At 42.4% G+C, this 25,359-nt stretch overlaps 1 protein-coding gene and 1 pseudogene across 1 annotated transcript in view; one reads left to right on the plus strand and one right to left on the minus strand.

Annotated features, from left to right (window-relative positions):
* The window catches only part of Vti1a (Vesicle transport through interaction with t-SNAREs 1a), a 175,624-nt gene that overhangs the window by 130,520 nt on the left and 19,745 nt on the right, over nt 1–25,359 (minus strand). The gene's annotated exons all lie outside the window — the stretch shown is intronic.
* LOC145410515 (5S ribosomal RNA) lies at nt 21,501–21,619 on the plus strand (annotated as a pseudogene).

Here is a 25,359-nt window from a genome sequence, read left to right on the forward strand (position 1 = left end):
TCTCGACGAGAAGTCAGCCGTGTACTGCATGAGTTTGTCTCGGGATCTCTTGATATCGAACAAAGAAGATCGGGCCAGGTTGAACTCGTGGAGGATGCTGGAAGAAGACCACCCCGCATCTACTTTCTCCAATATCTCCTGTTTCTTCTCCAGAGTCAACACCACTCTCTTCCTCTTCTCAGGTGGCGAGGCCATCATCACACACACTCATAAGAGGCCCGAGAGCAGCAGGAGTGCCTGCAGCAGGTAAAGAACCACCACAAAAGCGAGCACGTGGGCAGCCATGACGACGAGCATGAACTCACGGCGAGAGACAGGCGGAATGTGGAGAGGATGCAGGTGCGCTCTATTGGACGTCGGAGGAATGACGCGCCACAACAAAGCTGTCCCGCGCTGTACGCGGCAAGTTCAAATTACAGGCGGGATTTTTTTTTTTTTTTTTTTTTTTTTTTTTTTTTGCGGTTTTCGGACCATTTTGGGAATATTGGATCCCAGGATGATTATGTCCGGTTAGTGGGGATGTTCGGATATTGGGCGTTCGGATGTTAGAGGCATTACTGTATATGTAAATACTGTAAATATGTAAAGTACCCCCTCCTAATTTTGGCAGTGTTCTGCAGTCTTTTGGCTCTTCTTAGACATCAAAACACAATTGGACTATGCAATATAATCCTAAATACTAAGAAAACAATTCATAAACAACAACAACAACAACAATAGGCAAAACCCTACCAATATCTACAGTACCCCTCCTGATTTTGGCTGTTTTGAGATATCCAAGCACACACTGCAATATGCAATACATCCTAAACACTAAGAAAGCAATGCATCAACAACAACAACAACAACAAAACCACCAATATGCACGGTACACCTCAGAATTTTGGAAGTGTTCTGCAGTCTTTCAGCAGTATTTAGACATCAAAACACACATGGGAATATACAGTGTAATGCCAGGCACTAAGAAAACATTGAATAAACAACAAAAATCCACAAATATCCCACATAAAATGTACAGTATCCCTCCTAACGTTAGCTGTGTTCTCCAGCCTTTCCGCTGTACAGTATTTAGACATCAAAACACACATGAGAATATCCAATATAATACTAAACACTGAGAAATCAATGCAAAAAAAAAAAAAAAAAAAAAAAAAAAAAAAAGACAACAGTTGCAATGTTTTTAACCCTCTCAGGAATTCAAAATGATACTGAGATAGCAAGAGTAATGGTTGACTCCATGGCACAAAGAAAAAAATTTCCACAGCCAAATTTGCCCTCGGAAAATGATTATATTGCTAAAAATTGTATACCATCATCTTTGCTGGTGTTTATATTATAAGGCAGGATAATAAAGATTGTTCAGGTGCTTGAGGATGAGAGAGTGGATGCATGTGGATTGACTGAAACTAAATGGAAAGGTGAAAGAGTTAGAGAATGGGAGTATGGTTTAGGAATATGTGTGGGAGTTAATGAGAATGAGAGGGCAAGAAAGGGAGTATGTGTGATGATAAGCAAGACGTGGAAGGAGAATATAAGAGGGTATGGAACAGTGGGTGCAAGGATTGTATAGGTGAGGATGAAAGTAGGTATACAAGCTTGGGTGATTGTATGTGCGTATACGCCAACAGAGGACCGAGTGGCAAGAGTGAAAGATGAGTTCTGGGCAAGGTTGGAAATATGTATGGAGAAGTCTGAGAGGGGCGAGAGAGTGTTTTTGATTGGAGACATAATGGCAAAGTTGGGAATGTACAAGTGGATGGAGTGGTTGGTCAGTGGGGTGTGTCAGCTGAAGTAGATGGGAATGGTAGTGCTTTGGTGGACATCTGTGCTAGTAAGGGGTTGGCAATAGCCAGCACCTTCTTCCGGCATAAGATGATCCACAGGTTTACACAGAGAGTCATGAGGAGGATAGACGGTGAACTTGTTGAACAAAAGGCAATGATAGATTATGTGTGTGTGGATGAGTGAATGGGAAGACAAGTGTTGGATGCAAGAGGGTGGAGAGGGTGGGGGAATGGAATCTTGGACCATCACTTGGTGATGGCCAAGGTATGGCTGCGGTACTCACACATCATTTTTTCATAACAACAAATTGTTGCAAAAAAAATAGTGCGTGAGTACTGTATATATGTCAGTGAGATGAATACATTACTGAACAATAAATTATGGTGTTTTATATCCTTTATTTACTTTTTTTTTTTTTTCATTCATTAGGAAGATCATTTATTCATTTGTAACATGTATGTTTCATAACAATACATTTAAAAATTAGGGCAGGGGAATCAAATGATTGTAAGCATTTTTCAATGTCACACAAATCACCGAGTGAGGAATGTGGGGAGCGTGAAGTCTGGGTGGGCGAGAATGAAATGATAGGTAACAGTTTACTCAGAGCGGCCAGGCGTGATGAACGACTATTGTTATTCCATATACCAAAAAAAAATTTCTAGAGTAGCTAGAAGTGTCATTTTTTTATGAAATGGATCACAGATAAATGCTCTACAATAATCTATAATCATTGCCGAAATGTTTACATGTAAGTAAATGAGCACTGAATAAATAAGTGAATAATACAATATGGTAATTCCTTTTTTTTTTTTTTTAATAGATTTTTTTCATTAGGAAGGTCAAACAGCAAATTGTTGTGAAAAAAAATACGGCAAATTATATTGTTGGACTCAACCTATGTCAAAAGAGTGTGAGCGGTTGATTTCACTTGGACGAATCCTGAGTCAAAAGAGTGCAAGCGGTTGGATTTCACTTGGACGAATCCTGCGTCGAAAGAGTGTGAGTGGTTGGATTCTTCACCGGGCCCCCGTGTATGAAAGGGTTAAATTACAAGCCAAAATACTTTTGAAAACTTAGCTGCATACACTACTTTATCCTGTACTGTACAGAACTAATCAAGAATTATAGGGGGATCATCAGGATCATGAGATGAGGATTCAGAGAGTGGAATATTTTTGATATCCAGAATATTTTCGACCCCATGCCAGATCGAATTTGCGTTCCAGTTATATGGATGTGCCGATGCATTGGATGCCGGTTAATCGAGCTCTTACTGTATATACCTAGGCTGCTTCCCCCAAGGAAAGGGAGGTAGCTGAGACAGGACAACACACTCCCAATTTACTCATCCACTCATACACATTCATTCGCATCATAGTCCCAAAGGGGAGAAGGGACAGATCCTCACCGCACCACACCGCATGAGGGTCAACTGCGCAGTGCAATCAGTGACATCTGCTGCAGGGCCTGACAGCAGAGCTGGTTTACCCCTGCCACATCATAATAGACCCATCCCCTTACCCACACCTGACCTGATCAGCTATCAGACAAAATGTGGGAGAATATCCCTTCAGGGCTGCGTCATCATTTATTCTTTCACAATTTCTCTCCATTCATTTCTATCATGCACAGCCATTCTTTCTTGCTCAACAGACATCCCTCTCATATCCAACACTCTCTTCACACTGTCCATCCATCCTATTCATGGTCTTCCTCTCAGCCTTACACCTCTCACATTATATCTAGTTATCTTTTTCACCAATCGCTCATTATCCATTCTCTTCATGGCCCCAAACCACCACAACACCCTCTGCTCAACTCAATCAGCCATCTCCCGAACAACTCCAGTTCTTCTTCACACTTCATCATTTCTCACTCGATCCATACGTGTCACTTCACACACACTCCTCAGACACCTCATCTCCATTACACTCAAACTTTTCCTTTCTGCTACACCCATACTCCATGTTTCAGCCCCATATAAGGCAGTTGGTACCACAACACCCTCATACAGCCTTCCCTTTACATCCATTCTAAATGAACGACATCCAAACACTTTTTTCATTCCTCCCAGCACCTTTCCTATTTCATTCATTCTAAACTTCACTTCTGCATCTATCCACGATAAAGTCGCCCTCTTCAGATCAAAAAACGCGGCATGTCCAGGAACAGTAACCTTAACGTAAATACCCACAAAGTCAGATCACCAACTGTTTGGAACGGAATAAGAGTCTGCTATGTTAACGCACGTAGTCTACGTAACAAGTTTGAGGATTTAGAATCTCTAATTTACCTAGAAAATTATGACATCATTGGCATCACAGAGTCCTGGATTAACACATCTGACCGTGACTTTCTAGCGGAATACTCATTAACAGGATACAATATTTTCAGCTGTGAGCGACCACATCGAGCTGGTGGCGATGTTTTACTATATGTGAAAACTAGTCTCCATCCCCTTGTGCTATCCAAACCCAGTATTACCAACATAGATGCCAGTTATGTTCAGCTAAGTATTAATTCACACAAAATAAATATATGTCTCATCTATCGTCCTCCAGCACAGTCAACTGAGACAGATGAAAAACTTTATGATCAAATTGCGGAAATTTGTTGTCAAGAGGATAGTGTAATTTTTGGAGACTTTAATCTACTGGTAACAAAGTGGGGTGAACCACTGACAGCACACTCAGGACAAGAGCTTTATACGAATCTTCAAGAAAGCGCCCTTTCCCAACACGTAGAATACCCAACGAGAGGAAACAATATCCTAGACATCATCTTGACTACAAATGATAACCTAGTCAACAACGTTGAAATAGGACCCGAGTTCAGTTCCAGTGATCATCGAACTATATAGTTTAATATTACTACTGAAAAAGTAAAAGAAACGGAGAGCAAAGAAAAGGTCCCAGATTATCGTAGAGCTAATTTCAACAGGCTCAGAGCGCTACTTGCAACTGCAGATTGGAATCAAATGTCTGAAACCGATGACATAAACCAAGCATGGGTAATATTCACCGAAAAATTTAATGAAGTGGTAAAGTCATGTGTGCCACTACGTAACAGACGTCCAGCTGGAAATAGTAAACCAAAGTGGTGGTCCAGTGAAATAAAAAGTAACTTAACCCGTCACGTCCCAAGCCTTTCCGCACCTATGACATCCCCCAGTCCCGAGCCTTTTTGGAAAAAATTTTTTTCTTATAAAACTTCCGCTTAGGTCGAGAAACGATGGAAAATCTTGAAGAAAGTGGTCTCTGCGGTCTATAAGTGGTCTATACAGGTGCGGTTTCCCCCCGCAGGTATCGTATTCTGTAATGGGCTGGATATGCATTAACGTTTTCTATGGTAAGGAATAATGGGACAAACAACACACAACACCTCTACATTTATTGAATTTGAACTAATAAACAATAACAGTAACAATATAATGGATTTCAGACACATATATAGGAAAAATAAGCATTGTACCATCGCGCGAGCATAGCGAGTTAGGTCCGAGTCGTATCATGCTATATGCTAATTTTCTGTTATGAGTCTACCGATCATTTTTTCTACTTGTATACTTCTGTTTCAATGACAATTTACCAATTACAACTGTTTGTAAGTGATTTCAGATGTTTTCATTATGATGACATGCAGCATAAGTTTAGCGCACATCAGCTTAGTAAGCGCACTCGCTATGACTCGTATTTCAACATACCAAATTGTTTTATCACTTTCCAATTATTTTCCCATTTACATAGAACCTTTCCCCCACCACTGTGGAGGTTTTCAATTATTTTCATTCATTACGAGGGCATTTAGCGATATGCTAGCGCCTATTCACGTAGCAACCACGATCTCAAACACTCGTGTTTCATCATCTACTTTATTTATTCACTCCAATTATATTTTCCCACTTACATTACACACGTTTACACCCCTCCAATGCACTGTACATACTTACTGCCATTATTTATTCAAGTGAGCGTGAGAATATCGCCTGAAAATACCCTCGCAAGGAATGTTACGCCATACATAATACTCACACACTTATATACTAATTCACTCACACACTTATATACTAATTATTCACTTTATCACTTGCTGACTTTTATTTTGACTAATACGTGCCTTATTCATTCAACTAAGCGTCAGGAAATCTTATCTTTATAGACACGCTATGAATATTTGACTTAGGATATACATCATCATATACAATAATTTGAACTTATACCCGTAAGAATGTCACATAATAGAAAATATATAATAAGGGGCCGTATTTATTGCACTGAGCGACAGAATATCGCATCAAACAACCCTCTCTATGTAAGTTTCAACTTAGGGCAGATTTATATACTTACACCCAACGTTTTCACTTATGTTCTACCCGTAGGCACTTTATACTAATATTTGGCGATCCACATGACTGATATTTTCACAGAGCGTCTGTCTGTCGCATTTACATCATAATTTCAGCGTCCTTTCGCATTCACACCATGCTAAAATTGCAGCAACGTGTGATATTCACTAAAACATGGGTGAATACACAGACCCACATCACACTGCACGCACTCATAGCGGGTGTCCTTCCTCTGTGTCGTGAGTCTCACCTGGGAATGACTGCACACGTGACACCTGCGCTGGGGCCTAGGTCTGTTGGGCTGGGGCGGGATAGGAGTGGGGAAATGGCGGGCGGATATTCTCTGGGGAGTGTGGGTAATATGGGCAGTGCGGGGGCGCTGTTGGGGCCTTTCAACAGCATATTTTGCAAAGATTTCTCGTGTGAGCTCCCTCACAAACCCTTCAAAGGTTTCCTGAACTCCTGTGGTCATGGCGTGAAGGTGGTGGCAATTCAGAGCAGTGATATCTAGCAAGTGAAAGAACAGTTTTTTATACCACTTCATCGTGGTCCTGGCACACTCTACCGTCGATATCATGGAGTCTGACTGGTCCACAAGGCGCATGTTTATATTATAGTCCCATGACACATTCAGGTTTCCAAACACGACGCCTGCTCTCGCTATGGTAATCAACAGAATCAGTACGGTGCATCAAGGGGCGGTGAACCGTGGACAAGAGGCTTACTTCTCTGTTGTGGTTCCACATTGTTGCAAGGATGTTGTTTGCTTTGAAGAAGACAACCTCACTCCTTGCAAGTTTCCGCCCTACCTTGACCATGTGACGCCGGTTCACCTTTACGGTTCCACAGACTCCCGTTTCATGTCTGTGAAGATAACGAGCGAGAAGAGGGCTAGTGTACCAGTTGTCGAGATAGAGAACGTGACCACGATGAAGGTAGTCTTGTATCATCGTCTTTACCTCTGCTCCCGAAAGTCCTATACTTCGATCTTCTATTATGTCTGTCTGTGCACCGGTGTACAAGACTATGTCTTGCACGTATCCAGTCCTACAGTCACACATAACAAAGATCTTGAACCCAAAACGGTGCCTTTTGCTGGGTATATACTGTCTGAATGAAATATTGCCTCTCCACAACACGAGACTCTCGTCTATGACGAGATCTCTATAGGGATAGAATGAGGATCGAAAGGTTTGCCTGAGGTGATCAAAGACCAGCCTAATTTGCCTCATTTTGTCAGTGCTGTTTGCATTTGCAGGGTCATTAGCATCATAAAAATGGAGGCGACTTAGAATTTGTTGAAACCGATTACGGCTCATCACTTGACCAAATATGGGGGTAAACATAACAGGGTCCGTAGTCCAGTAGGCAGGAATTCTATTTTTTCTTATTATACCCATCAAAAGGACAAGGGCAAAAAATAAGAACATTTCTGGAATGGAGACAGGGTAATCATAAATCATTGAATGCCTACTCCTTGTTCCCAATCTTTCACTTTCTAGCCGCTGGCCGCTTGCAAACAGGTTTGTTTGAAACACGATCTGATCTACAAAGGCCTCACTGAAAAACAGGTGGAAAAAATCCAACCTGCTTGAATTACAGTGAATACCTGGTGCAATGCAGCCAGATCGCCCCTGCTCAGTGAAGGGGTGAATGAGGGGAGAAAAATCACTCCCATCCTCCCAATCCCATGACACAAATCCCTCGTCCCCATCACCGCCTTCGTCTGGGTGGGGAGGAGATCCTGGTTGGGGAGGTTGGGGAGAAGGAGTACAGAGGGCTTCCCCACTGTCACTCCTCTTCCCTCTGCCTTTACCCTTTCCCTTTCCCTTACCCTTACAGCCTTGAGGAACATTAGGGGGCTGTGGGGATGAAATAGTTGAATATTGGGGAGCAGAAGACGTGCTGGGGAGTGGTTTCTCCCCACCTTCCCCCTCCATTACCACACCACGTGCTCTCTCACGCAACCTTGCTCGACCACGTGTTAGGGGATACTGGGGAGCATAAGACGTGCTTTGGAGTGGTTCCTCCCCATCTTCCCCCTCCCTCACAACCCCACGTGATAAGGAACGCACCCGCACTGGCCCACGTGATCCACTCTGCCGCCTCACACTGCGTAGGGAGAGCAATGACTTACCCACCTCACTCTCACTTTCCCTAATCCCAGGAATGTCCATTTCACTCCCCACTTCCTCCACTTCACTTCCTATCGCCCCAAACAGAATGCTAGGCCCATACCTGCTTAGACGACGTGGTGTGCGCTCTGGGCCACGATGGGTAATCACCTCCCGCCCATACCACGTGGCAGCACGTCCCACGTCTCCGTCCTCGTCCTCGTCCTCGTCCTCGTCCTCGACCTCGAATTCTGCTTCCAAGGCACGCTGGGGATAGGGATATGACATACCATGTGCCTTCTTTGCCTCCTGCCCCTCTCCAGCAGCACGGTAAGTCACGTACTGCCGCTTCCTTGGTGACGGAACTTCCTCGTCACTGCTGGTGGTTTCTTCCTCCTCTGGCTGCACATAATCCTTGGCCATCTCCTCGTCATCCAGTGGGGAATCACTGTCGCCGGTAAAGGTGTCCAGGGCGACTTGAATTTCGCTCTCTGAGAGACCTCTCTTAGCCATGTCTGAGCAGGACCGTGGCTACCAGGTGAGTGGACGAGTGGCGGGCTAGCGCGGGTCGCGCGGGGTCGCCGAGTGTCCCCGCCTGGTGGCAGGTAGGGGAAGGTCAGGCGAGGGTACGTACCGCAAATCAAGTGCAAAATTTGAAAATTGTCGAAATTATGCACATTGCAATTGCACGACGTACTGGTACGTCGCCGGGACTGGCAAATGCAAATCGTGGTGACGTACCCATACGTCGTCGGGACGGGGCAGGTTAAGAGCCAAAAAACAGGCATACCATAAATATAAAGCTACACAAAATAATGATGATAAATTACAGTACGATAATCTACGCCGCATATCGAAAAGACTTATTAAACAAAGCAAAAGAGCACTGGAGATCCACATTGCTAATACGTGCAAATCAAATCCTAAAGAATTTTACAGTTACATTAGAAAGAAAAAGGTTATGACTACATCAATAGGTCCTCTAGAAACAAACAATGGCAAACACACTGAAAATGAGGTCGAAATGGCAAACATTCTTAACGATTACTTTGCGTCTGTTTTTACAGTAAACACCACCAGAAACGTACTTTTACCCACAAACCAAGCAAATAGCACAGTCCTTAGTAACTATGCTATCCATAATAATGATATCCTTTCAGCCATAAATAGTACGAACATAAACAAAACCCCTGGCCCCGATAAAATATCACCGAGAATTCTCAAAGAAGCAAAACATGAGTTACTGCTGCCATTCTCTGTCTTATTCAATAAATCATTAAGTACTGGGAAAGTTCCACGCGAATGGAAACAAGCAAATGTAACACCAATTTTCAAAAAAGGAAATGAGTCACACCCAGGAAATTACAGACCAATCAACTTAACATCAGTAGTGTGCAAGTTAATGGAAAAAATCATAAGAGATAAAATAGTTAATTATCTAGAAGAAAATAATATAATTAAAGACTCGCAGCATGGATTCAGACATCGTCGTTCATGTTTAACTAACTTACTGGACTTCTTCCATGATGTTTACAAATCATACGATGACTCAAGAGCAGTAGATATAATTTACCTCGACTTTCAGAAAGCATTTGACACTGTCCCTCACAAGCGTCTCATGAGAAAAATAGAAGCACATGGAATAAAAGGAAATATGCAAAAATGGTTACAAGACTGGCTTTCAGATCGAAAACAGCGAGTTGTGATAAACGGAAAGGAATCCAAATGGCGTAATGTGATCAGCGGCATTCCCCAAGGCTCAGTACTTGGACCGATACTTTTTATTATCTATATAAATGATATTGATGAGGGTCTAAATTGTTAAAGTATCCAAATTTGCAGATGATACTAAAATAACCAGTAAAGTCACTTCAAAATTATAGTGGCAGCAGTTACAAAATGACCTTAATACTTTAGCAAGCTGGGCAGAAAAATGGCATATGAAATTCAACACAGAAAAATGTAAAGTACTTCATGTTGAAGGTAACAATGTCCATGCAAATTACAAAATGAACAATATTCAGTTATCAAGTACAGACAGTGAAAAGGATCTTGGTGTGATAATATCAAATGACCTAAAACCAAGCAAGCAGTGTAACGATGCGGTTAAAATTGCAAACAAGCTAGTGGGTTTTATTGGAAAAACTTTCGAGTTTAAATCGGAAAAAGTCATACTTGCCTTGTACAACTCGCTAGTGTGCCCCCATCTTGAGTATTGTGTGCAATTCTGGTCTCCGTACTACAGAAAGGACATTGAAAAATTAGAGAAAATTCAGCGAAGAATCACAAAAATGATACCACGACTTAGAAACAAACCATATGAGGAACGCCTTGAAGAACTTAAATTATTTAGCCTAACGAAGCGCAGGTTAAGAGGGGACCTTATTGAAGTTTTCAAAATCATGAAGGGATATGACAACTTAGACATGAATAAATATTTTGATATAGACTGGTCGAGTCATACCAGAAGTAATGGCTGCAAAATTATGGGAAAGCGATTCCAATCCCACGAAGCAAAATACTTCTTCTTTAACAGAGTTGTAAATATCTGGAACAGATTACCCTCAGATACCGTGAACAGTATCTCAATTGAGACATTCAAAAACAAATTAGACAAGTATTTGCACGAGAATCCTCAGCTGACTCTTTTTTCTGTCCGAATAATTTGCTTTTATAGCTACGGTACGTGTAAGTTCATGCCCCTTTTGTCTAAAGACACCCCGTAAACAATGTACCCATACATAGTGTTGGGTCACGATATTATACATTTTCAATTTATTCAGTGCAAACAAAGCAATATAAGCACAGATTAGGATCTGCACAGATAACCCTGAGTTAACGGTCACTACTCTTACTTTCGACCTGTGATGGGCTGTGGATCACTGAGGGTCCGTGCTAGTCAAGTGACCACCATCAGGATTTTTTTAATGTACCACGGGTCACTGCTTCAAGATGAAACTTGTGTACTTGTCCCACATGGGAGAGTTCCCTGTCTCAGTGGAGTGAACGGAGCTAGGGCCTGATTGACTGCTGCCTACCTTAAAAGTGCCAGGCAAGGCTGCCGCACCACCCCTAAACATCCACACTGTGCAGTCCCCTCGTGTCTACAGGACAGCCCGTAAACTTAACATAGCGGCACGTCACGCCATTATACGTTTTTCGATTTACCCAAAGCAAATGAGGTAATATACAGTAAGCACAGATTAAGATCTGCACAGACAACCCTGAGTTAACGGTCACTACTCTTACTCTCGACCTGTGATGGGATGTGGATCACTGAGGGTCCCTGTTAGTCAAGTGACCACCATCGGGATTTTTTTAATGTACCAGGGGTCACTGCTTCAGGATGAAACTTGTGTACTTGTCCCACATGGGAGAGTTCTTTGTCTCAGTGGAGTGAATGGAGCTATTGCCTGATTGACTGCTGCCTACCTTAAAAGCGCCAGGGAAGGTTGCCGCACCACCCCTAAACATCCACTCTGTGCATTGCACATCCACACTGTGCACTGTGCAGTCCCCTTTTATCTAAGACACCCATCTTATATATTTTTCAATCTCCCCAATGCAAAGAAAGCAATATAAGCACAGATTAGGATCTGTACAGATAACTCTGAGTTAACAGTCACTACCCTTACTTTCGACCTGTGATGGGCTGTGGATCACTGAGGGTCCAGGTTAGTCAAGTGACCACCATCGGGATTTTTTTAATGTACCAGGGGTCACTGCTTCAGGATGAAACTTGTGTACTTGTCCCACATGGGAGAGTTCCTTGTCTCAGTGGAGCAAACGGAGCTAGGGCCTGATTGACTGCTGCCTACCTAAAAAGCGCCAGGCAAGGCTGCCGCACCACCCCTAAACATCCACACTGTGCAGTATGTAGCTTCCACGTTATGTCCACAGACCTCCCATTAACTCAATGTACTGGTTTATAATGTCATGCCGTAACTATTATTTTATTTGTTTACTTTCTCTTTCAGGTTACTCTATCAGGTAGCTTATAGATAAAGTATTATAGAATGTGACTTTTCCTTTCCAGTGTTTCCTATAAAATTTCCATGTCAGTTTTTCCATGCTGCATGGTGGTTTTTCTCACTTTTTCCTGGAGGGTTTGGTGGTGTGGGGAGCCTTCTTGCTTTACTATCCTTATCCTTCAGCATGTAGAGTTAGATCTTGTAGTCATAGTTTTCTCTAACAAGCAGCCTCGAAAGGACCATAAGGTCTGTTGCTGTTTGCTTTCCTGTGTAATCCTGTGTAATCCACAGCAACATGTGACCCTAAATACTTAAAACACTCTACCTCCTCAAGCAAGGCATCATTCAAAATTATACTCATCCTCCTACCATTTACCAACCTCATACACTTCATTACTTTACTCTTATTCTCATTTACTTTCAATTTCCTCCTTTTACACACCCTTCCAAACTCCTCTACCAACTGTCTCAATCTCTCCTCTGAATCAGCCACCAGTGCAGTATCATCTGCAAACAGCAGCTGCTTCAGATTCCACTCTCCAGAATCAACATTCACCAGACTCAGACCCCCACCTAACACTCTTGCATTCACCTCCCTTACAACACCATCCACATAAATATTAAACAACCAAGGCGACATCACACATCCCTGCCACGGCCCCACTCTCACGGAAAACCAATCACTCACAGTATTTCCCACTCTTACACATGCTCTACTAATTACATAAAAACTTTCCACTCCTTTTAGTAGCCTACCATCAAGTCCATACAATCTTAAAACAGTCCACAAAGCCTCCCTATCAATTCTATCATATTTTCTCTAAATCCATGAACGACCAAAACACATCCTTACCTTTCGCTAAATACTTTTCACACACCTGTCTCACAGCAAACATGTGATCCATGCATCCCCTCCCTCTCCTACTGCCACACTGCTCATCACCAATCACTCCCTCTGTACCCTATCTAACTCTCTTAATTAACACTCTACCATACAACTTACCTACAACACTCAACATGCCCCTAAAGCTAGTACACTCATACGTATCACCCTTACCTTTATACAACGGGACCACACACGCACTTGTCCAGTCAACTGGCACCATACCTTGCACAAAGCACAAATTCAACAATCTTACTAACCAGTCAACAATAGCTGCTCAACCACCTTTCAGACATTCCACAGCACACCCATCCATACTTGCAGCTTTCCCTGTTTTCATTTCCTTTACTGCTTCCTGCACTTCCTACTTCGTGATCAAAGAATCATTCAACTCTCCCAACACATTTACTCCTTGCACCATTCTATCCGTGACAATCTCAGCCTCCCTTTCCTCCTCTACATTTAACAATCTTTCAAAATACTCTACCCATCTCTTCCTTATTGCATCCACCTCAATTTAACATCCTTCCATCTTCTGCTTCTACACACTCTTCCTTCCCAAAGTCTCCCTTTTGCATCCTTTTCACCTCCTTCCAAAACATTTTCTTATTCTGTTGAAAATTCTCAGTCAACCGCCTACCCCACCTCTCATCTGCTGCCACTTAGGATCACACACAGCCCTTCTTGCCCTATTCATCTTTTCCTTATACCTCTCATATGACACTTCATCCTTCCTCTGCAGCTGCACATCATATGCACGTCTCTTCCCAGCCACAGCCATACTTACTTCCTCGCACCACCATTAACTTCCTTTTCTTACACCACCACCCACTCGTCTCACACCACACACCTTTTCCACATGCCCCACCACAGCACTCTTAAACAACTGCCATTCCTCCTCCACACTGCCATTTTCCCGATCTTTCACTGCATTCCAATCGTCTTTCAATTTCTCCTCATACTCTATCATTTTCTCTCTTTTATCCAACTCACTCACTTTCACCTGCCACACCTAACTCTCCTACCTCTCACCCATCTCTTACCCACTCTTAACTTTCCCTCCACCAGGTAGTGGTCAGACACACCTCCACCCTCCCCTCTCAAAACTCTCACATCCAACAATCTTCCTATTACATTCCTGGACACAACCACATAGTCCATCAATGCCCTATCAACAACCCTTCCACCCTCCTGTCTCACCCATGTATACTTATATATATTTTTCTTCTCAAACAAGGTATTTCCAATCACCATCTCTCACTCAACGCACATCCCCATCATTCGTTCCCCATCGTCATTTCTTCCAGGCACACCATGCATACCAACCACACCTTCAACTACATTTCCCACTCTAGCATTCAGATCTCCCATCATTACTACATTCACATTCGCTTCAAAACTCTGCAGACACTCATCAACATCATCCAGAAAGACTTCCTCTCTTCTTCATCCCTTTTACTACCGGGCCCATATGCACTCATAAATACTCACAACCCACATTCAAATTTCACTTTCACCCACATCAGTCTCGATGACACCTCCCATTCAATCACACACTGCTGTACTTCTCGACTCACTAACATGGCCACACTTTCTCTTGCCCTCCCTCTATCAACATCTGACAATCTTCCATTCACACTTCCAAACTTAGACTCATCTTTCCCTTTCATCTTTGTTTCACTCAAAGCTAACACATCCAACTTTCTTCTCACAAACATTCTCCCAATCTCCTCCCGTTTAACCTCAATCGTACTACATCCACGCACATTCGTAGACCCAATCATCAGGGTACGGGGATAACTCAATCCCCCATCCCTTTCTCTGGCCTGTCTCTTTTTAGGAACTAAAAAACAAAGGAGGGGCTCCCTAGTCCCCTCACCCCACCCCTTTTAGTCGCCTTATACAACACACAGGGAATAAGGTGACAGTATTCTTCCTAACACAACCTTGCCGCAAAGTAGTAGTACCACCCCATACAGTGGCCAGATTGTGTCCTCCCCACCACAGGGGGGTGCAAAGTAGGGCAGTAAATGTGGGGGTGGCTATAATGAACGAAGGTGAGGTATGGTAGATTCTGGTGTTGCTGTTTGCTGATGATACAGTAATTGTTGAGCAAAGATGCATGGGAGTTGCGAGGTTTGGCGAATGAATTTGGGACAGTGTGTAACAATAGGAATCTGAGAGTTAATGTAAACAAGAATAAAATTATGGTGTTTGTGAGGAATGAACTCAAAGAATGCACAGTGAGGGTGGATGGTGAAGAGATGGAGAATGTGAGTGCATTCAAGTACTTGGGTAGTGTGATGAGTAAGGATGGATGTTTTGGGAACAAAGTGCTTGAAAGGGTACAGCAGGGAAGGAAGGTTGTTGGTTCACTGACAGCGGTGATGAGAAATAGGGAGGTGAATATGGAAGTTAAGAAGTCATTGCATGATAGTATTGTGATCCCTACCCTGAAGTATGGAAGCGAGGCGTGGACCTTGCTAGAGGGGAACATGTCAAGAGTGAGAGCAGTGGAAATGGGTTACCTGAAAAGAGCATGTGGAGTGACATGGAGGGACAGGTTGACGAATGAAGAAGTGAAAAAATGTTGTGAGGTGGATGTGGATGTGATTGAGAAAATTTGGAGAAATACACTGAGGTGGTTTGGACATGTGGAGAGAATGGAGAATGAAAGACTGACTAAGAGGGCGTATGTAGGTGAAGTGCAGGGAAGGAGAGGGAGGGGGAGCCTGAGGATGAGGTGAAGGAATGCAGTTGAAAGGTATATGAGGGAGGGGGGAGTGAGTTGGGGGGAGGGCAGTCAAATGGTGGGTAACTGACCCACTTGGAGGCATTTTGTCTGCAACAACTCTTTGCGGGATTAGGGTGTTGGGCTATAGATAGATATATAGATAATAAAAACACACAAAACTTATGAGTAAAAATACATAAAAGCAGTGAGAATGAACTTGTTGGAGAGTAAAAAATACCTTGAAATAACATTCTAACATCCTAACGCAAAATTTTGTCCACACTGTTCAAGAGCTAAGCATATGTCTAGATGCAGAATTTCATGAACTTTCTTGCGGTATTTTTGAAATTTTGATACAACCAAAATAACTAAAAGCTCATGCAGAAATGGTAGGTGATGCACGGGTGGGGGAGGACTGAGGGATAAGGGAGGGAGATACGGTGGGCAGTGGTGAGCATGGGGAAGGATGGAGGAGGGACGGGGAGAGGAGAAGCAAGGGATGCTAAGGGACTTCCACCGTTCGGTGAGAAGGCGGATGGATGTTTTTGCTGTTGGTGGGTTAGGGTCTCTGTTACTCCTCTGAGGGCGGGGCCAGGGAACTTTCACCATTCAGTAAGGACTTGTACGGCCATTTTAGCTCACCTTGGGTTTATGCTCTGCCTTCCTCACGCGCTGCCGGTATGTTACCAGTGATTGGGGTGGCTGGATGATTTTGACCATACGGGAGGGATCCATACAGCTATTCTCGCTCAGCTTGTGGGTTACGGTCTATTACCCACATGTGGACAGAGAGGCCGGTAAGCCATGTAACAGACTTTATTTACTTTGTAGGCCGGCCGGCCGCCAAAGCCAGAACATTTATGTCTGGTTACAGACATACATCCAAATACAGTTATAACAGTGCCAGACACGGAACATGACCGGATACAGACCATCCGGATAATTGAGGGATTACTGTACAGTAATCACTCGATTATCCGGATGCTCTGTATTCAGACATGCTCTGTATACGGACATTAGGCCTTGGATCTATTATTTCCGTACCCGGGTTTATTTGTCCGTATCTGAACATAAAAGTTCTGAAATCGGTGGCTGGGCAGAGGACAAGTTAAAAAAAAAAAAATTGGTTGGATCGCTTGCTGGCCTCTCTGTTCATTTGGTGGTAACAGACCATAACCCACAAGCTGAGCTAAAATGGCTGTCCAGATCCCTACCGAATGGTCAAATTCCCCGGCCACATGGTTCACTTGGACGCTACAGGCCACTTACAGGTTATGGATTGTAACCCACAGGCTAAGCCAAAATGGCTGTCCAGATTCCTACCAAATGGTCAAAGTCCCCTGGCCGGCTGGATCAATGGGAACATATTGGTCTTGCGTGGGTAACACAGAGCCTCCCCCACAAGCAGAGCAAAAGCACTCGTCCATCTTTTCACTGAACAGTTGAAAGTCCCCCAGCAGCTCTCGCCTCTCTCCCCCCTAGTCCCTCCTCCATCCGCTCCAATGCTCACCACTGCCAGGCTTATCTCCCTCCCTGTTGCTCAGTCCTCCCCCACTCTAGTGTCGCTTGCCCGACCTCCTACCCTCCCTCCATCACCACCAGTGAGTTTTTTAGTTCTGGATGATTTATTTGAATACTACTGGTTGTACTGAAATTCCAAAAACACCAAGAGAAAGCTCGTGAAATTCTTCCTCTTGACATATACGTGGCTCTTGCATGGTGCGGGCAAAATTTTGCGCTAGGTGGTTGGGAACTTATGTTAAGGTATTTTTATCTCCTGAACAAGTTTATTGTCACTGCATTTCAGTACTATTACTCAACAGTTTTGTGTGTTTTTATTAGCTTATAGTATAAACACCAGCAAAGATGATGGTATGCAATTTATACCAATATAACCAATTGCCGGGGGCATATATGACTGTGGGAAAGTTTTTCTCTGTGCCACGGAAGCAGCCATCACTCTGTTGTTGTCCCACAAACTTTTTGAAAACGTATGGTTCCCAAGAGGGTTAAAAATACTGTACATATTGCAACTGTCATCTTCACTGTTTTTTTTGTGAATTTTTGTTGCTTTTGCACTGCTTTCTTAGTGTCTAGGATTACAATGGATTTTCCCATGTGTGTTTTGATGTCTAGGTACAGCTGAAAAGACTGAAAAACTCCCAAAATTAGGAGGGGTACTGTACATTATAGGTAGGACATTTGTGGATTTTTGTTGTTTATGCAATGTTTTCTTAGTCTAGCATTAAACTGGATATTCCCATGTGTGTTTGGATGTCTAAATACAACTGAAAGTCCAGAGAACACTGCCAATATTAGGAGGGTACTTTACATAGGATATGGGTAGTAGGTTGGGTATAGGCAGTGTATGGGTACTGTAGAGGATATTGCTCCATATCTGGATTTTGCCCATATCTGGACGTGCCAATGGCTCTATTACGTTGGATAATAAAGGGATTACTGTAGTTCCTATGGGAAGCAAAATCTCCTTTTCCATTACTACATTATATCTATTTTCACTGTTTTTCATCTCTTTCACCTTCCCTTACCCCCACCACTTCCATCCCAATAACCAGATGATCACATATACCTAGGGGGTATTGATAGGTTATACAGTAACCCCTAATTCATCCAGACATAATCGAGCCAAAGGCATGTCCAGGTAATGGAAACATCCGGATAATGAACACTATTCCCCTACCACACCCAGACCATACCTATACTCACCTCCAGCCTATACCTAACTTACTTGTACAGTAACAGTACCTATGCTTAATTTGGCGGTCTTTTCTGGTCATTCAGGCACATTTAGACATCAAAACAAACATACGAATATCCAAAGCAGTGCTAAACACCAAGAAAACCATGCAGAAAAAACACTGAAAACCAAAAAACACCCTACCAAAACTGCCATATGTACAGTACCCCTCCTGAGTTTGGCAGTGTTTTCCAGTCATTCTACACCGAAACATACACAGGATTACCCAAAATAATATTCACCACCAAGAAAACCATGCAAAAAAAAAAAAAAAAAAAAAAAAATGAAAACCAAAAAACACCCTACCTATACACCACTGTATGTACAGTACCTCTCCTAATTTTGACATTGTTTTCAGGTCAATCTGCCACATTTCAACATCAAAACACACATAGGAATATCTAAAGTAATGCTAACACCAAGAAAATCATGAAAAAAAAAAAAACACACACACACTGAAAACCAAAAACACCCGACCTATACACGATTGTATATACAGTACCCCTCCTAAATTTGGCACTGTTTTCAGATCAATCTGCCATTTTTAGACAATAAAACACACATAGGATTATCCATATTAATGCTAAACATCATGAAAACTATTCATAAACAACAAAAATCCACAAAAAAAAACTGACAACGGTTTGAAAATCTGTCATCCGTGACGAGTGATTGCTCCCGGGGCTCAACAAAAAATTCCACGGGCAAATATGCAACCATAAATTTGTTATATTGGTATAAATTGTATACCATCATCTTCGCTGGTGTTTATACTATAAGCTAATAAAAACACATAAAACTGATAGATAAAATTATAGAAATGCAGCAATAATAAAATGTTCAGGGGTAAAACTTACCTTCATATAAATTCCCACTCAAAATTTTGCCAAAACCTTCCAAGAGTTAAGCATATGTTTATAAGCAGAATTTCATGAGCTTTCTCGTGGTTACTGCAGAATTTTGATACGAACAATAGTAACAGAATAAATTGCAAAAAAATGTGAAAACTCACAAGTCAGTGTTATCACCACAGAGGAGGGTAGGGACTGAGGGAGTGAAGGGGAAGCTCTTACAGTGGTGAAGGTGCACTTGAAGAACATACAGTAATCCAGTGTTGTGCTGTACTTAATCCTTTGCGCTGTGAATTACAATTGTTTAACACTGCACATTCTGTTCTTACTTGCGCCATGCCAGTTGCAACATGCCAGTGTTGCACTCTGCACTTAATCCTTTGCACTCTGAATTCTAATTTCTTAACACTGCACAATACTATAAAATCCCATGTGGTCTAGTGGCGAGGTATTGCAGTTTATTCACTGTTTATTCACAAACGCATGCACATGGGCAGCCATGGCAACAAGCGTGCAGTCACAACGGTAGGTAGGTGGGAACTGGGAAGGGTGCAGGGGTGCTTTAGTGGACGTTGCAGGAACTATGCGTCAAAACACAGTTGTTCGTCACAGCGTGGCAAATTTAAAGTAGGGATGAACACATATCAGCTTTGTTTTGCATTTTTACATTTTTTGGCCATGTCCAAAGACCCAAGCGCAAAGTGTCCGGGACTTGGGCATCCGGGTTGACATGTATAACCATCACAATTTTGGGTGCAGAGCAATGCCGGTTGACGTGTATAACCGCAAGCGTCTTCCTGCCACCCTTTGAACTTTAACTTATCCTTACTCACTGACGGGACCACTTGGAGACGTAGGGATACTGCCATTTGAAAGAGGTAGAGTTGTTGACTCCTGTGTATCTTTAATTTTTTCTCTAGCTGTCATAGTTTGGCAGATATCTGGGTTTGAAGTAAGGGTATTTTTTCCATTACGGATATCCCCTGTAGGGAGAAGCATGCGACATCGGAAACCCCCCGGCTTGTTGGGGTTAAAGGGATTACTGTACTTCCTGCTCACAGTTCGAGAACAGGGGCCACGATACCAACTGTTTGAACATGTCGGCTGGCAGGCTGAAGTTCTTAGGACTTTTATGTCTGGATAACAGCAAGTAAATTCGGATAATGGTTTACCAGAGCCGAGGTCCAGCATCCAGGTAATGAACAAGTCCGGATAGTGAGCATCTGGATAAATGAGGGACTACTGTATTCTTCACATCGTTTGGGTCCTTTGTGAATACCAGGTCCATCCATGATGGTTCGTCGTCTCCTCTCGTTCTTGAAGTTTCTTTAACCCCTAGACGCCAGGCTATTTATACTGCCATCGTCCTCTCAGTAAGGCAAATTTTCCCCAAACTGCTTGTTTTCAAACCCTAATAACTCAGAAGGTATAGCAGTTAGGGAAACAAATTAAAAACCATATTACAGTACTCACTAACTCTTCTTCTTGCAAATAAAAGCATCCCCAGGTCTGTAGGTGGTCACAACAATGAGTAAGAATGAGAAGAAGATAACTAACTTTTGGTGCTCGAAGCAGGATGTCTTCATGCGTGTGTGTGCGGCCTCAACTTTGGCTCTGTTCTCAACATGATAATTTCTCCACTACCAGACAAACTAAACAGGCTGGCATCCAAGGTATGCCCTATGGCGCTATCACTGAGCCCTTTCAAAGTACCTTTGGAAAGAGGCTTGGCAGGGGTGGATGATCAAGGGGCATGATGGGGGAATGGATTCAGACCAGAAGTCTCAGAAAACATCATTCAGCACCTGGCCATGTCATAGAGAAGACTGAGGTACTCTTGCATGAGATGGCGAGAGTCTCTCCCTACCCTTTGGTGACAAGATCAAGCGGCAGCCACTTCAAACTACTGCGCAAAAATGCAGTTTCCACCAACACCCGACAACATCTATCCACCAATATTGCTTCAGTCCCGACTGACACCCAGCAGGAAGGGGTTAATTACTTGAATTAACTTTTCCACATATATATATATATATATATATATATATATATATATATATATGACCATACCACGTTGAGCACACCGCTTCCTGTCCGATCAGCGAAGTTAAGCAACGCTGGGTCTGGTTAGTACTTGGATGGGTGACCGCTTGGGAACACCAGATGCTGTTGGCATAACGTTCTCCCTACGTATCAAGTGGGGTTGGTGGAGGATTAGTGCCCCTCCCTGTAAAACAATTAACTCTAAGCCCTTGGCCACCCCGTTTGGGATACATGGTGTCTGGCAATGAATGAATGAATGAACTTTTCCACCAGTTTATTGCCACACGATTCCTCATTGCTCCCACCATCCATATTTATCCAGTCAACTTCTCTACAATTAAAATCACTCAAAATCATTATTCTATTCCTTCGTTCAACTGACATCTTTATCTGTACAATAGATTCTCTTATCAGCTGTTCATAATCTTCTTTTTTCCATGTCCTAGGTTGAGGGGGCATACAGAATACTAGTACAGTAATGTACATCCATTTTATCTCCACAGTGTTCTTCTATTTCCATCCCCAAAATTTCTGCCATGGTGTTTTCAAGTTCTATCCTTTTTGCTTTTAAATCAGTACTAGTTAAAATCACTGCTCCTCCCCCAAACTTCCCCTCTTTATCATTCCTCTACACATTATATTCCTTTCATCTAAATAATTTTGTATCAATACCCCAGGGAGAGTTGGTTTCTAACAAGCAAATAATTTCTGGTTTCTTTTCCGTTATCTAATCTCGTAGTTCCCCTCTCTTAGATATTAGTCGGTCCACATTACTATACATGATCCTCAAACTTTTCAATACAGTATTTTTCTTATTCATCATTCTCTTGCATGTGTTCATTTCCATCCCCCTCTCTTCCATCACTTCTAGTTCTTTACATACCACTTCCTGATTTTCAAGTCCAACACTCTCCAGCAAAAATTCTTACTCTCATTCTCTGACCTCCTGCCATTTTTTCTTTCAATTGCTCTTTCAGCGTCATCAAAACTTCTTTCTTCCTCATTTGGGTCTTTTCTTATAATAATGTTTTCAAAACCTGGCTCCCTGCTCAATTTCCATGACACTCTGAGAAGTTCATTTGTTGCACTTTCGGCTGCAAACTTAATCCACATTGGTCTTGCTTCTACCTTCTTGTATGGCTCTATTCTTCGTACTTCCTCAATTTCTTTTACCCACTTCCCTCCTCCTGGACTGACCTTGCCCAATATTTCCTTCACACAGCTCGTCTCCCTCAATTCTCACTGGCCTAACCTTCTCCTCCTCCTCTTTGCCTCCAAATATCACAACACTGATTTCTTGCTACAGTTTCTCTCATTATTTTCTCTTTGATTTCAATATCATTACATTTTCTCCCATTGTTTTCTTGTTTTCTTCCCTTTCATTCTGAAGGATTTCCTTTAGCCCCCAAACGCTGGGCTATTCTTAATGCAGTCGTCACTTCACTACAGGCAATTTCCTGGAAACTGCTTGTGTTCAAACTTTAATATCTCGGAAAGTATAGCTCTTAGGATAACAAATGAAAGGCCATATTACTTACCATCTCTTCCTCTTGCGAATGAAATTATCCCCAGGCCTGTAGGTCATTGCACTGATGAATAATGATATCAGGAAGAGAACTAATTTTCAGCGTGAGAGCAGGACGTGTTCGTGCGTCTGCCCACGGTGCTGACTATGGCTATGCTCTCAACGTGATAACTTCTCCATTACTAAATAAACTAGACACTGTTGCATCCAAGGCATTCCTTATGGCACTATCACTGAGCCTTTTTTTAGTATTCTTGGAAAGAGGCTTGGCAGGGGTGGATGATGCAATTGGCTACAGGCAGTGTGGACGGAATCAGACAAATAGGAACCTGAAGACACCTGGCAAAAGCATGGGACAGACTGACTCTTGCCTGTGTGCTATGGAGGGACTCCCTCCCTACCCTTCAGTGCCAAGAAGAAAAGGTGGCCAGTTCAAATGGTGGCGAGAAGACATTTGCGTGTACAGCCGCTACCCAGTGGCCACGTAGCACCCCGATTGTGACGTGTATAGATGTTACCCGGCGTTAGGGGTTAAACTAACCACTTCTTTCTGTTCCACTTGCAAATGTGCTCCTCTTGTCTTCTGTTCTTCCAGTACATTACTCAACTTCTCCATTTTATAATTATTTTTGTCTTTTTTTTTCTTAGTTCAGTATTTTTTTGCTTCAATTTTTTAATTTCATTGGCCTTTTTGTTCGATTCAATCAGGCTCTGAAATTTCATTTCATTCATTTCCAACATTTCTCTTCAAACTCCGTCTTCCATTTTCCTTAATATATTGCAAATTCTCATTATTAATGTTTTGATCATGTCATTTACACTGGTCTCACCGTCAAAGCCTGGAAATTCGAATTCGCCAGTTTTGTTTATGCTCGTGGCCATATTTGATCTTGTTGCAGTCAGCTGGTTCCTAAAAACTTGAGAATATTCATAGTATACACAAATATTTAATGATAATGATCACTTGCATTTACAACAGACAACACTTTAGAGAATAAAAAAAACTGGAGACAGGACGAACAAAATTCCTGAAACTACTCGAGGTAAGTTCACCAGTAGGAGGTGGTTAGGACACGTCCGATCAACAGCTCATCTCCTGTGTGTGTGTGTGTGTGTGTGTGTGTGTGTGTGTGTGTGTGTGTGTGTGTGTGTGTGTTTCTGGCCTGAGTAGATGCTGCACTGTGAGGAGAATGGGGTGGGGGGAGGGAGGGATTTGTGAAATGTGGAGTGCAGGGAGGAATGGGGTAATCATGGAATGTGAAGGGGACTTGCACAGTGTGATATAGTAATTGACGGATTGGTGAAGTCCTTTGGAATGTGAAGCAGTGTAGTTTGAAAGACCATGATAACGGGGATGTTACTCGTACTGTATGGATTTGGAGTGCTAGGTAGACAGGTGTTGCTAAGGCTGCATGCCTATTGGTAGGTTATGGTGCAGAATGGGGGAAAATGCTTTAGTGATGAATTACTGATTGACACAGAATGCTTTTAATGTTAACGTTATGATTACAATAACAATACACGTGAATGGAGTGACTTGGTGCGTTGCATGTGTTTGATAAAGTGTGGAGTGGTGATGTTGCATGATGTAGATTGAATGTGATTAATGGAGGGCAGCTAAAGCACAGTGTAGAATAACTATAAAGATACCTAAAGTATGAACCTGTGTAGTGCAACAGATAAACTAAATGCTATGATCTCCTCTGGCATGCACGAGTTTCGGTGTTCGATGAGTTTTTCATTGTATCAATAGTAAGAATAAAAAAGAAAAGCTGGCTTCACTAATTTATTAACATGAACTACTACAGTATTCAGTAGGATTCACTTAATTACTGCCTCTGAAAGTAATTACTGACATAGGTATAAGATTATTTACTGTAATATATATATATATATATATATATATATATATATATATATACAGTAAAATCTCAAATTTCGGCAGTTTAGAATTCGATGATTCGAATTTAGATGCATTTTGGAGTGGTCTGCCTACCTCACTTTTCGATGCAAAATTGCGAATTTCGATGCTGTCATGGGCTTCATAAGCAGAAACAGTCAAAGATCATCACTTTCTTCAGGTCAATTACTAGAGTGCTGCAAGATATAACCATCCAAGAGGGTGAGAAGGAAGATGTTGACACTGCAGATGTCCAGATACTCAAGGATGATTTTCATTTTGACAGATTCGGATTGGATACCTCCACAGAGGAGGCTACTTCAATTAAGTGGCCCACCCCTGCCACACACCACCAACACCAGCCAGCCAAGTGATAATATTCCATAACCTAAGGTTAGTACTGTACTGCACAGTGTGCTGTAACTACTGTAAGAAAAACTGACAGGA

The sequence above is a fragment of the Coenobita brevimanus genome, chromosome 85 (assembly GCF_032717465.1).
Source record: "Coenobita brevimanus isolate Jiangsu-jjx chromosome 85, ASM3271746v2, whole genome shotgun sequence".
Lineage (NCBI taxonomy): Eukaryota > Metazoa > Arthropoda > Malacostraca > Decapoda > Coenobitidae > Coenobita > Coenobita brevimanus.